A 4,614-nucleotide genomic window follows, 5' to 3' on the forward strand; every position below is an offset into this window, starting at 1 on the left:
CTGAAAGACATGAACTGGGAAAACTGGAGCCAGGATCCCGTTCAAACCATTGTATTTTCCTTTAGCCATTGCTTAGCATCTTGTTGTTTAGGTGGATTTCCCTTCACTGCATATAAAACACCACTCGGATCGAAGAACATGGCCTCGATACGATCCCAACCTTTGTTGCCTATTTTTGTTGCTGAGCAGTAGACCCGGGGTACATATTCATTCATGGGTCTCGGACCTTTGTAGAAGCATCCATCAGTGGTTGTTATATACAAATCTCCACTGGGATAGAAGAAAATGACTTTGAAATTCTATTCATAAATTCCAATTCTTTTGGTAACAGAAAACCAGTCTTTGTTTTCTTTTCATGGCATTGGTCCAACGTAGAGATCTCCATTGTGGTTGCAGTTAAGATTCCCACCTGGACTGTGGATAACATGGCTCACTTTGTCAAGTTTCCCAAGGACTGCAACCCTTTCGTGAAAATGATGGTGTTTGTTTTTTTGGGGTTATACCATTTCTTACAGTATTATCCTTCTCTACCACCAACAGAAGAGTGTCTAAAAAGAAATAAAAAATAATTTTGTTATAATCTATAACACTTTAAAAATACTTGATCTTAGTTGTCGAACACATTTACAAAATATGACCAACGTTTGTAGACCCCATATGAGCTTGATGGGTTCCCTATATTAAAACCATTGGTAGTAATTTGTGGCTACAACAATCTTCACTGCTCCTGGGAGGGCTGAGAGGGATTTTTGGGAATAAGTATCCATTTAGTCAAAAGTGCTACTGTGTGGAAAGGTGTTGGACCAGAAGACCAAAAGACATGGCGGCTTGACCAGTTTTTTGGTAGGGGTTAGGCAGATTCTGCTAGTAGTGGTGATGATGGTGGTTGGAACATATTACCATGGCTCGTATAACAGCTGGTAGACAAACAGCACTTGGTGTAAACTATATTCTTTGTATGGGTCCTAAAAAGATGATGATAGTGTTTTGGATATGACATAGGTACTGGATGAGAGTAATGAGGAGGATGGTGGTGGTGGTGGTGATGGGGGGTGCGTGTGGTACTTTGCAACAACACCCAAAATAAATACAAGTTTTTACAATGCAGCAGATACCTCCAACTCTGGGACAGCTCTAAGATCATGAAGTAGAGGGGCTTCAGTTTAATGGGTGCCCCTTCTATGAGCTTTTTTTGTGCCCACTTGTGATATGGATCTTTGTGTGTGGTGAATGTAAACACAGGGTAAACCATGGACAGACACACATTATTCAATATCTGCCAACTGAATGCTCCCTTGCCCAAGTTACTGGTTGCACATTCCTTGCCATACAAATTGGTGGAAGCCAGCTTGTTTAAAGAACTGGTGTGTGCTTAGCCCTATTGGAGGATAGCAAGCCGCCATTATTTTTCAAACCAGCCCATCACTATACAAAGACATAGCCCGTATTATCTCCTCTTCTCTTAAGAGTGTGTAGCCATGTCAATACGATGGCTGATACTTGGAGCAGTGGCTACTGGCAGGGGCACTACTTGTCCTTCATGGCTCACTGGGCCAATGTCTTGTGTCTCACTGAGACATTCACTCAGTAGGTTGGTCATGATGATGAGTTGCATTGTTGTCTCCTCTTCTGATTCCTTTTTTCCACTCAAAAAAGTTCCAAAAGTATTTTCAGGCACATGGTCATTCAGACGTACAACTAGTCAGTCTAGGTGGGAGAAGTCCCCGTGCCAGTGAGTACCATATGCACTGGCTCTCCCCCTGCTACCTCTAAACTGGCAATGTGATAGACTGCAGGTCTGCCACAGTGAACAGACAGTAACTGCTATCAAGCTATGGGGAATGGACGGGTACTGAAAACATGCTCTAGGAGATGGACAGGGACTGCAGACATGCTTAGAAATAGAAAACCTAAACTTCTAATAAAGCTACCAAAAAAGAGAAAGATGTTTTATAGTACATAGACAGCAAGCAGATAATCAAGATTAGCAGAGGCAGGTTAGGTGCTAACTCAGTCCAGACACTACATTAACAAATTAGGGCATGAACAAACTGAAGTCAGAAAGATACCCAGGAAATTACAAGGAAATTACAATATCAAGCTATCAATACATAAGATATCATGAGATTTAGAGCTGAGAACTAGAAGGATACATATATGTAGGTCTTTGTATGAAACAAGAGTCTCCTTTCAGTTCACACAGACCAAACTGACCATTCATCATTCAACTGACACCATTCTAGCATCTGTCCCAGCCGTTAGCCAACCATCACCCATGGGTACAGCAAATTCTATAGCACTAAAAAGGTCTTTTACTTACCCAAATAAGCAGAAATGGGGTTCTAGGTGTTGTAGCTGTGAAAGATCCGCTTATATCCAGCCATGCCTCCTAAAAATCCCAGCACATTGACCTTATCCATATTTTGCTATGCCTAACACTTTTGCTTTTGGGTGTCCTGGGTCCAATACAGTCCTATCAATACCTCTGCTTGTATGTTTTTATTATTATTATTATTATTATTATTAAACAGGATTTATATAGCGCCAACATATTACGCAGCGCTGTACATTAAATATATGCTACAGCAAACTCATATTTCTTGTTCAATTGTATATCGTTTGTAAAAAAAAACCTAAACATTATTTTTTCACGTGAATGATATTCCCAATTCCCTGAAGAATATCCTCTGTGCTGATTTCTCAGGTGAGCATGTAATAATATTGGAAGCAGAGATCGCAGTAATTATTTTACACAACAATAATTGTATCCCTTGCTGACATTTTTCTCACTTTCGTAAATTAATTGTTTGCAAACAATTGGCCTCTTTGAAATTAATTATGAAAATTTGTAGATAAAATTATTATCAATGGTACAATATCCTTTGTACTAAGACATTGGCATCCAGTCTATGAATTTTAACATTTTGAGAACTAAAAATTGTACTTTTTACGAGTATTTCCTCCTGACAGCCATATCCAATGATCGTTACGTGGCCATCTGCAAGCCTTTGCACTATCCACTTGTTTTAAATAAGCGCCTAGGGTAGGTGCACTTCTTTTGGTTATATTTATTGCTGGCTTGGATTTCTTCTCCACCAATGAAGTCAACCATTATTTCTGTGGCATGATTCCATTGCTGAAACTGTCTTCCACGTCATTTACGGAGGACATCATGTTTTCAGAATATGTTCTACTTTCATGCTCACCTTGACCTCTTACTATTTTATCATCTTCACCATTCTCAGAATCCATACATTAGAAGGACGGAGGAAAGCCTTTTCCACCTCCTCGTCCAACCTTAGCATCGTCATCTTGTTTTACGTTGTCATCTTCTGCCTGTACATGAAGCCTCCGTCAACAAGTTCCCTAAACCAAAGCAAAGTCATGTCTGTGCTATTTGTCCAGGTCGTTCCCATGCTGAACCCAATCATATACAGCCTCAGGAACAAAGATGTGAAGGAGGCCATGGGAAAACAAAGAACAAAGCATTCCTGTGCTGCACTGACAACTAATAAGCTGTTGGAACTCATTGGGCCTGATTTATGAAAGCTCTCTAAGGTTGGAGAACATAGACTATCATGGGGGAACTTGGGGGAACCAAACAAATCTGGAAATAATTTCTTATTTTATCTTATTATCTTAAAAATATTTTAATATTAAATGTTTTCAATCCAGAAGATCCATTCCAGATTTGCTGGATCACCCAAGTTCTCCCATGATAGTCTATCTTCTCCCGTCTTGGAGAGCTTTGATAAATAAGGCCCATTGTATTTTATGTTTCAATGAAACATTTAAATGTTTTGTCTCATGTACCCACAGATCATTGTTTTAGATGTGTCTTGGAATGTCCACATGGTCTTCTAGAACCTGAGATCGGCCATGTTTTTTTTAGAATGAAAAGTTTCCCTCCACTGTCCATGAATGCCATTTTTATTCAGTGCTTTGCCTATAATTGACATATTAAATGAGATTTTGGTATGTTTAGCATTTCTTTAGGAATTACTTAAGGCTTCTTTTTCAACACACACGAGGTGGTCCTCGGTGTTGTTGGTTGCTATCTAGTAATAAATCAGGATCAGTATGTACTGTGTAGGTTCAAAGCTGAGTGGAGCAGTCATGCTGCTAAATGTACTCAACTTTCCTTACATAAGAATAAATCAATACATTAAAGAATGCCCACAAAATTCTGCACAAAGATATCAGTAACATTTTAGGCATCTACTGGTGGGATTCTTCCTAAGACTTGTCTATGACACTGCAGTTGCTTCTGAGATTGGCTTTGGTAGTTGAATGTAGACCCCTCAGTTATAGATCCAAGGTCAAGCAAAAAAGATGGTGACCCACAACAAAGAAGGTGACTTCCATTGGAAATACAAAATTCAGATGAGATAACACATACCTGGAAATGCTTCACTGACATATTACATATGTATTGATTCAACATGAAAAATATATCTGGTGCTGGGTGTATTTTTTAGCGAATCACCTACCTGCAAATTATCACCCAAGAGAACCTGTTTTTCCGAGGTTATTACAAGGTCTGTATTTCCCAGCCATGCAGGGTAGACATTAAGGGGTATTTACGACAGTATATATTATATATATATATATATA

Source organism: Pyxicephalus adspersus, chromosome 3, assembly GCF_032062135.1.
Source record: "Pyxicephalus adspersus chromosome 3, UCB_Pads_2.0, whole genome shotgun sequence".
NCBI classification, from domain to species: Eukaryota; Metazoa; Chordata; class Amphibia; order Anura; family Pyxicephalidae; genus Pyxicephalus; species Pyxicephalus adspersus.